Raw genomic sequence first — 10,575 nt, 5'->3', positions numbered from 1 at the left:
ACACGCACTGCCTCAGCCTCCTGCTCCCCAATTTCCTTTTTCCTGTTTGCAGTCCCCTGAGCTGGGGCTGGGTGGGAGCTGTCTGCTTTCGTTTTAAAAGGCTGACTCATCAGCCAGGGACTGCTCTTACTCATTGCCCTCCACGCCTGGGACCTGCAGAGCAGCTCTGCAGGCACAAGGGCTCCAGCAGCTCCCCGTGTTCTGCTTTACTCACGGGACAAGGCAAGGAAGAAAAAAAAAAATAGTTCTTTTGTGTTTTTAATGATATAAGGAGAGAAAGAACACTTTAAAGGTATTCCCCAGCATCAAGTGTATTGTGAGCTGTGGTGCAGGATCTGTCTGAGGCCTTACTAAAGTCTGTGTGCTTTGGCTGTTCACACCCTGAGCAAACCCCCCCAAAAAATCCAGCCAAACCCAGGCCAGGCACCTTTGACAACCTCATAAAACTCATTAATTCACCTCAGATCCACATTAAGTTGAATTAATAACCTTTTGAGCTCAGCATTCCCATCCCAGGTGAGACATCTACACCCTTAACAAAACCAGCTCAGAGCCTGGGGGCTGTGTGAAATGCAGGCATCCAAATATTCTGATAGTAAAACCCAAAATTGGTCTTTGCTTACATGAAACTATGCCAAGGTCCATTCTACATTTTCTCCTCAACAAGTTTTTCTGTTGGATGTCTATTGTTCTACTACCTGCAGCACATCTGCTAAATCCCACAGAAATCCTTTTCCTCCAATTTCTGTCCTTGCTGCTTTCTTATGGATACCCAGGACAGGTGTGAGTATTTCTTGCTTTTCATTCCTGTGTACGAATGATGCCAGGTTCTGCCTTCCTTGCAGAAGGCTCTTGCCTATTTTTCCTCAATATAACAGCACAATTCTGTTTTTCAAACCTCTGCTAACAATGACAGTGTTGGCTGGTTGGATTTTTTTTCCTCTCTGCTGTTACTTAAGAGACAGTATTATTTCTGTGAATGCTCAGAAAAAGGTCACACAGTCCCTTTATATCCTCTGTAGCCTCTAGAAAGATTATTTTAAACTCAGTAGGGTTAATAATGCTCAAAAAGAGAGAACACAGAACACCCTGGCTGTTGGACATTTAATGAAATTAAATGGAGCAAGAATCAACCCCTCCTTCTGTCGCTTTGCAGGTGTCCAAAACAGACGCAAGGCTCCATCCCATGATGGAATTAATACATCCCCAGTGATGTATTAACCCCTGACACCCCGTGATGTAGCACAGGATCCTCTCTCAGCACCTCAGGAGCCCAGGGCTGCCCAGACCTCCCAGCCACGCTGCCCCAGAGCCTGATGTGAGCCCTCAAGGGCAAGTTTTGCTCTAACTCACACAGGAAATCCAAGGCCGGCACAGGAATTAGACCCAGCTTACTCAAGTTTCAGCCCAGACCTATGTGACCTTTGGTACTGCTGCAATGAAACTTGTTTCAGCAGATCACCCCATTTGGTGGTGAGAAACTGCCTTTGTTTTACACAAGCTCTGACACCAAAACCCCACGCTCTATCTTCCAATCACTTCAACACCACTTCTCAGCTATTTTTGTACAAACAGTTGATCTAGTTCCTTCTCCTGCTCGGTCATGTCCTGTGCTCTGTCATGTCCTGTTCTCACTGCTGTATCAGTAAATAATGCTGATGTGTGACCAGCACACTGATTAAGCCCCTCTGAAGCTCCCAGGTCTCATATCTGCCAATCTGATTCTGCAGAATCACACACGCAGTGTGCTCTCTGGCAGGGAGCCTTGGCTTACAAATAAAACCATACAAAACGCATTTCAATTCAAAATATACAAGTTTCCAATCCTCTAATTCTTTTGAGGGAGCCAGCTGGTCTGCTTTCTTCCCTCTCTCTGCACAAAGCCACTTTGTCACCAACTACAAATGTCTTTGATGTGCTTTGATATTCAGGCAGGTTCACAAGGCAGTTTGTGTAAGAATCTCCACTTTTGGATACTTGATTCTCCACAGAACTTCAAAGAGATTACAATTTAAAGAGAAGCTCTATGGAAAAGCACAAGAGTTCTACTTTTGCAGGTCCAAGGCCCAAGGAATAAAGCATCATCCACCATTTTTAGCTTGTTTGCTTTGTTTTTAAACTTGTATCAGTGGCACTAGGCATGTCCTGTGTTACACTGAACAGTTGTTCCAGGAACACGAAAGTACATTTTGCATTGCAAATGTAGACTGATATACATGCTGGGACTTAAGACCAATACACCCCAGAACAGAGTGTCCAAACTTCTTTGCTCTAATTTTATTAGTGTTGGGGTTTTCTTATTCTTTTTTTCAGAAAAAAAAATAGAAATTAAAATTCTCTATTATGTAGAATATACTTCTATATAAATAGCCAATAACTAACCAGAACTCTGTGCTAGATCAATTATACCCTTATAATTGGATGTCAGCCTTAAATATAAATGCTTGCATGGTATTTATTCCAAATTGCTCATGTATAAGAGAAAAACCACCATTAGCCAGGTTCAGCAGTGATTAGGGAATTAAAGAGCTGGATTTTTGATAATGAACCAGAAAATTTATCTCACATTATGCTGAGAGAGTTTTCTCATTAATATAGGTGTAACTCAAGTATTGTTTTTAAATTAGAGCTTATTGATTAAATACACAGGAAAACTCCAAGTGCCTACTAAGAACGATGAATAAACTTCCTGATGCACCTCAAGCAGTGTCACAGATTTCTTAGAGGTCCTTTTATCTGCCTTTGAAATAAGAGGCAAGCTCACAACAGTCACTTATTTGTATTTCTAGAGCATCTCACAGTTCTGTGAATGCTGCATAAATCTTCCTCATCTGCCTCTGCAATATATGCTGCAATGAACACATACTCAGAGCACAGGCAGGCAGACTCATTTATGTGGAAGGAAGCAAAGAAGGGGAATGTGGCACTGCTAGACAGGTGCCGTGTGTGGGTGACAGATTTTTCGAGTTCATTCCAAAGAATCCCGGCACTGGGTTTGCCCTGAATCTCAGGTGTGAACCACCCCCTTTCCACATGCTGTCAGCCACGCTAGTGATGAAATCAGCTACCTTTGAAAAAGGCTGATAAACATTGCCCAGACAGAGGAAAACCACTCATTCCGAAGTGGTTTCCTTCTGCCAGCCCCTGGGGAGAGCAGCTCGGATGCTCTGGTGGCCACAGCTGCTCCAGGAGTTTCTGAGAGTCAGCTCTGTGCCTTGAACCTCTGGCAGGAATTCTGGAACAGCTTCCTGCAGGCTGGGGTTCCTGTGCCACTCCTGGAGCCAGGGCACAGGAATGAGCTCTCACTGCCCTGCTCAGGACACCGAGGAGTTTAAAACTGAGAGGTTTTTTATATATTCTAAAACCTCACTTCACACATCCTTGGCAAGTTTTGCCTTTGGAACAGTACTGAGCTTTCATGGTTATTTTCACAGAACACGAAGCTTCAAGCTGAACTCTACTATCCAATTTAGAGAGAAAAATCAATGTGAGAGCTTCCTTTTTTTTTTTTTTTTTTTTTTTTTTATTGCCTTGAGAAAGTACAGGTTTGGGAGTCATTCCACCACAGCACAGCAGTTGATTGTATGAGAAAAGTGCCCTCCCACTCTTTGAATCCTTTGCTTTTATTCTTTATCAGCTCCATTGTTTCAGTCCCTGTCAGCCCTTCTGAACACTGCCATCACCTCGACATTTACATGCAGCACTGCCAGAGACAGAGGCTGAGCTGAATGGTCTCCAGCACCGAAGAGATGCTTTGCAGAAAGAAGAGAATGAAAAGCAAAAGTTGATGGTCAAAAGGGATGAGAATCCAGATAAACTACAGATCCAAGGTGATACATAAAGATATACATTTAAATAAAAATAGATAAAAAGTTTTTGGGCAATTATGCGTCTTTGTCTTCACATCAGCCCTCTCTTTTTTCCTTGAAAATTCAAGCAGCATATACAGTACTGGGAAATCAGGCAAGAAATCCCTACTTCTCTGTGAGTCATGACAAGTTAGGCAAAAAGGAAACAGGTGTCACTGAAAGCAAGAAAGCAAAATTCACAGAAATTGCCTCTGCAGAAATAGCAGAGTAGTCTGAAAACATGTTTAGTCTTGACCAGAACCTGTCAGCAGGCAGGTGAGGTAAACAGCATCCTCATTCCATTGCAAACCACGAGCTCCATAAAAGATGTATTCCATGTGTTGTAGTGTTCTGGGGCCTGTTGTAGGCTCCTGGGTTCAGGGATCAGATTTTTCCGGTTGTTTTACTCTGTGACTGGAAACCACATGGAGCCTTGGGCCATGCAGTTCCACAGCTCCCTAATATTTGGAATGCTCCATAGCAACCCACAGGGAGACTAAACCAGCTGACAAGTGAAAGTGGTGCTGGTTATTCAATGAACGTAAGAGGAGTCAAAAAGAGGTTGGCCTATAAAATACAAATCTTGCTACAACAGCACGCAAAGCAAGTTACAGAAAGAGAACAATATGCAAAGAGCATTCTGAGCTTCAAATGACGCAAGTGAGCGTTCTCAGGTCTCTTTTATTATGACCTGACTTTGCAGGGTGATTTGCATGAGCCCTGAGAACACAAAGGATGTTTTAAAAGCTCATCAAGGTTCATTGTAGCTTTCTGTTTAGCGTATGCTGCTCATACTATCACGGAGGGCCAAAGTTAGAGTGGCCTGTCATGCAGAATGCCATTTTATACATTTCATCCCCTCCCAGTAGCTATAAAACATCCTTATTTTGTCATTTTCCAAACAGCAACATTTGTTTATGTGAGGGGGAAGCTGCCACACGCAAAATTCTAAGCAAAATGTAACCAAACAAAAACATTACCAAGTTTTTTCCATTGAAAATAAGCTCATAATTCATAACTGATTATTACATGAGAAATAAGTGGCAGGGCATGCCAATCCACTAGAAGAAGACAAACAAAGCAGGTAAAGACCAGTTTGTATTGCCAGGAGAAATTTTGTAATTAATTTTCCACTATTTATCTGTTCCCTGGGACAAGTGAAGCCTTATTTCTTATCCAGTTCAGAAGGGAGCTCTCTTATTTGCTGAACTGCTGTCTTTACTTATTTTGGCCATAGAGCCCAACTTGTATATTAGACAAATCTAGAACTTGTCTTTCCCACACAAATTTTAACAGAGCAAAAAAATCGCGCTGCAAATTTGAATTTCCTCTGTTTGAATAACAGCAGTGAGAGGAAGGAAGTGACAAGTGAAAAGAAAAAGCTTCTAAGCTGAGGGAAGTGTCTCTTACCATCACCATTAAGGGGTAAATTCGGCAGTGATCAGTCCAGCTCCCCTGACTTTAATTCAAACTGCATAATTATCTAGCTTGATTTTTCATGAAGAGTAAATAAGCTGGGGTTGTTATTCTTCAGTTTAAAAAAAATCCCAACCAAATACAGCGAGCATTAGGACTTCAAAAGCATTAATACACGTGTGAAAATGAGAATGTGGCACCAGAAAACCTAAGTCACCTTCCCTTTCCTTCACTTGCTGGGGCTATTCCTACACTATGTGAGTTCATGGTGAAACTGAAGGGTGCAATCAAATTCTAAACGATTCTAAGAAAATTACACCCGTGTTTCTATGCAGAACAATAATAATTTTATTGTATTTTATTTTCTAACACCAACAGGTTGTGTCCTTCTGTCTGTCACTGAACACAGGGTGTTCAAATCCAGTGCTAAACATGACACAGTTTAAATGAAAGCCGAGAATAAACTGGGTTTTGAGAAGAAACTTTGTGACTTGGGTGTTACAAAGTAGCTTTTTAATAACATTATCGATAAAATACCTCTATATGCTTTATATCTACATATATATATGTAGATATGTATATACATGTATATACGTGTAAGCAAACATTCTGCTGTTATGTGTCACATGAGGAAAGAGAAAAGCCATTCTAATATTAAGTTTAAAGGGATGTTGGAGGTTATGTCAAGCTCTATATGCACACATCACACATAGTTTTACAAATATAAAAAAAGGAAAAATTTTCTAAAATATCAAATATCTAAAAAGAAAATAATTTCTAAAAAGAAAAATATTTTTAAGAGTCTTTTTTTGCTTCCTTTCAGCACTTGCCTGGGCAGTGCCAGCCAGCAGAACAGGCATCTCTGTACAGGTTTGTTAGCCTGGGGTTTGCAGGCCCCAGGGCTGTGGTTAGAACATGTGCATCACTGTTTGGTGACCCTTTCAGAGTAAGTCAGAGAAACACAAGAAGGCTCAGCACTTCACAGCAGCACTGTTATTGTCATGAAACTCAGCAGGTTCCGTTTCCTGCTGCTCATACGAAACCTTCCCTCCAGATTTGGTTATCTTGCTTTGCTCACTGAAGTTTGTTTTTTTTTTTTTTTTTTTTGGTGTTCATCTTCAAATTAATTTCGAAATTAAAGGGAAGTGGTGGCATCTATCAAAGCTCACCTGGTTTACTGACATGTACAGCACACACGTGGGGAATTCCAAACCAGGCAGCCTACTCTGCAGGAATGGCAATTTTAACTGTCTGTGGAGGTCAGAGAAATGAGGCTGAAATAAGGAGTTTTCACCACAGGTGGGGAACTGGGGGGACACGGGAGTTTGGTTTTTCATAATGACGCACACTAGGAAAATCCATTCTGAGGCCATGACAGCTCCTCTTTTGCACAAAGGTTACATTCAGTACTCCTGCCAGCCCAGGTCTGCCGGCTTCCAGGCAGATCATTAATGAGGAACTGAGCAGTGGTTCTGAATTACCGAATTACAAGGGCCCATATCCTGTAATTGAGATGGAAATTAGAGCAGAGTCATTTCCCACATACTTTAGAGAGGACACAGATAAGCAGGGACACAAAGAGGTGTATATTCATTTTAGCAAAACTGTGGGCAAGTACACGAACTCTGCTCCTAGCCCTGGCAGGAGAAGGTGTGTGAAGGATTAGGCTGTTCCCAATCAAACCCAGGCACCGAAAGCTTTGTTAAACATTCATTCATCCTTGAACACAGGCACCAGTGACATGGGTGGATACATTCGGGAACATTTGTCCTATCAAACACAGATCCACTTGTTTCTCACTAATAACTGTCTTTACCTGGATGGGGTGTGATCCAGGAGGAGTTCCCTTTTCAAAGAACGACAGTAACTTGTATTTTAATAACAAGCCTTTGCCCCTGTACTTCCCAGGAATGATAAGCTGGAATGTCCCAAAAAGCACAGAGGTGCCAGCAGCTCACCAGCAGCACCCAGCCCAGGGCAGGCATAAAATCCTGAAGGGGTTTGGGTTGGGAGGGGTAAACATAAACATAAACAGCCCCAAGCAGCCCAGGGACCTGAGAGCCCTGGCCAGCCTGAGCATCCCCAGATGTCCCAGGGAGTGTCAGGTGCAGGCACACAGGAGGGAGGGTCACCACCAGGGTGGATGGGGTCTGTCCCTGTGCCATGACAGAAAGCTGCAAATACCATCAATGTAAGGAAATTCATCTTTCTGCTGCAAACATTCCTAAGAACTGAAATTAGACAGCAGGTGAGATTCAAAGTAAACGACAGGAAATACAACTAAACTCTCTTCGTTTCCTGGTTCATCACAAGAAGAGCTGGTTCTCAGAGATCAGCATCGGAAACATGCAGCTTTTAAATCTTTACAGGTTTAAACTGAGACCTCATAGCTGTCTTCCATTTTCCCATTCCTTGAAGTAACTTTCTGCTACTTCACCTATAAACCAGGCTAGTATTTTCAGAGGGACATGGAAGTAAAGGTGATTTGAATGTTACACTTCCAGAGTGCAATTCTCATTTAAAAAAGTCAAGCTGGAAACCTGCACTAATTTCTATAATTACCATTCTTTCCAAGTAGTTATTTTGTAACTGAATTAGACTTCTATATTGCAGCCATTATTCACTAGTTATACATAGAATCTCAGGATAAATCATGTTGGGAACAGATTTACAATAATCTCATCAATCTAATAATCTCATTCCAGATTTTATTTAGCACATCCATTCTTCCACTCCCTCTATACCGTTGGGTTTTTTGGTTGGTGTTAGAGTAGCATTTTTGGGTTTTTTTCAGGCGGGGCTGCAATTTTTTGTTTTGTTTTTTGGGGTTTCTTTGGTTTGGTTTTTTGGTTGGTCGGGGGTTTTTTGTTGGGGTTGGATTTTTTTTTAATCTGAGCACCATCATGAGTTCCTTGCTTAGCCAAGATAGTCTTCTGATATATCTGCTTGTTCTCCTGAATGTCAGGACACATTCTCCTTGTGTCTGGAATGGTCTCCAGTATCAAGGCAATCTTTGGCTGAACCCATCTTTGTGAGGGTTTTTTTTTTTTTTTGTTAAAGGGAGCCGGATCTGGGCTGGCACTGAAGTGAAAATTCAACCAGGAAATGCATAACACCAAATACAAAACAGATATTTAAAAGTGAGAAGTCTTTATCAGCACAACTCCACGAAAAGCTTCAGTAATAATTCTACTGTTTAAAAGTTCTTAAAAACATTTTTAAATGGATACCGTGAGTTTTAGCTTGCTGTGCTCAATCAAACCCTTTGTTATTATAATACACTGAAGGATACAGAATTTTACCATCTCTGAGAGAGAAAAAGCATCTGATTTTTCCCCATTAAGATGAAACTGAAGCCTTCAAGCTTTGAAAGCCAAGCTTGCATTGTGCTCACACATCACATTTCCACGCTGACAATGGAAATTCAGCAAACCCTGCTTCACACCCCAGTGCCACAGGCCCTGCTCGCTCTCTCTTTTGCTTAACACAAGAGAAACAAGGTGCAGGTTCAGTGCAGTATGGGACTCATGAAAATGAGGAGATAATGAGAAATGTGTGCATTTCCCAGATGGTGAGTGATGAACACTTCCTGCCCTACCCAAGAGCAGACACAGGAAGCATCACTCTCAGCACCCAGAAGTCACTGTACTGCAGGTTTTTCTCCTTTTTTTTTTATTTTGTGTTTTCTTCTTCATCCAGGTGTCAGACAGTCTGGCTGAGAAGCAAAAGTCCCCTGATTTCACAGAAATTCAACAGTTAATTTATTTCAGACAGAAAGCCCCAGAAAGTAAAGGATTAAATTTCTGATAAACTGTCTAAGCTTATTGCAGTTTAACTCAGAAGTGGTCGTAAGAAAGAGGGAATTACTGGATATGCATGTCAGAGAAATGTGCTTTAGGATGGTGAGGAAATACTCATTTAATTCCTTGCACTGACTGTCATACAAACACAACCCTTAATGCCAACAAGATTTATTATAAAATATCGATAATATTTCTCTGAAAAGTCAAGTTATGAGGGTTTGAAAAGATGCCAGAGAGAAAACAATAGCCATAAGAACAATTTTATCCAGCAAAGTTTCAAACCAAAGGCTTCCAGCAGGTGATGGTGACTTACAGCAGCCACGTGAAGCAGTCAGAGAGGTCAGGGACACAAGCAAAGGCACAAGGGCTGAGAGCACAGCACCCATGGAGACATGGAGAGGTTGAGACAGACTAAGGCAAGACCTGCTGTCATCTCCTTACAGAGCTACGAGAATGGATGCAGGGACTGGGCTGTATTTTAATCCCCATATGATTGATAAAAACAGGGAAAACATCACTCTGTGCTCTCCACAGCGACATCAGGAGCTCCTGCCAGGCTTTCTCCTTCACTGCCACCGTACAAAAAAACCCCAAAAACTCCACAAGGTTCCCTCAGAAGCTAGGGGAAACCCTACAAAAAATTTTAAAAAATCCCCTGAAAGCATTCTGCAGATCCTTCAGAGGCAGATGGGGCGATTTTGGGCTGAACTGGAGTTTTGCAGGAATGTTCCTGCGTTGCCATTTTAGAGGGAGGAAGTGAAAGAGCCAAAAGCAGATTTCAGGACAGCTCTGGTCCCTTGTCCTTCAGTCAGGTCTCTCATAGACCCAGTGCCACAGGGCTCTCTCAGGGGGTGGATCATTGCTCCAAGTTTGGCTTTTGGCATTCTTTGATGCTGGCTGACATTGAGCTCCACTTATTTTTCAGATCCAGAACTCCTCCTGTATTTTGAGGAGTCTGATGCTGTTCAGCCCTACTCATGCCTTACTGGTTGCAAAATTAGAACTCATTGAATTAATCAGGAACAAAAGAACATTGGGAGCATCTTAACTTCAAAAAAACCCAAACAGCTTTCAAAAAGACCCAAATCTCAGTCAAATCAGTCCAACACCCAAAACGACTCCACTAAAACCAACAGCAAGATTTTCATCTTGGTGGCTTCACGATTTCTTTCCAGAAAGCTTTTGCTTGTAGCAGAAATTAACTCTAAAACTAATTTATGATGGCTACCATTACTCTGTTATGGACTGACTACATAACACGAGAGAAAAATGTTAAAGTTTCAAAACAATATCACTGCAGCTCAAAAGCACACACTGCCCTTTTTTTTTTTTTTATTTTTAATTTAATACAGACTATTTCCTCTCCCACAGAAACTAGTTTCTATTTCCCTTAAGTGCTAGAGAGATGGATTATCAGTAGTTGATTTCTTCAGGTCACGTAAGAAACACATTTCAAAGAAATCACTTGTTTTCACAGCTCAGCTATGTGCCAGGCAGGGAGAGTTCTG

The sequence above is a fragment of the Sturnus vulgaris genome, chromosome 9, assembly GCF_052056855.1.
Source record: "Sturnus vulgaris isolate bStuVul1 chromosome 9, bStuVul1.hap1, whole genome shotgun sequence".
Lineage (NCBI taxonomy): Eukaryota > Metazoa > Chordata > Aves > Passeriformes > Sturnidae > Sturnus > Sturnus vulgaris.
Note: the sequence above shows the minus strand (reverse complement) of the source record.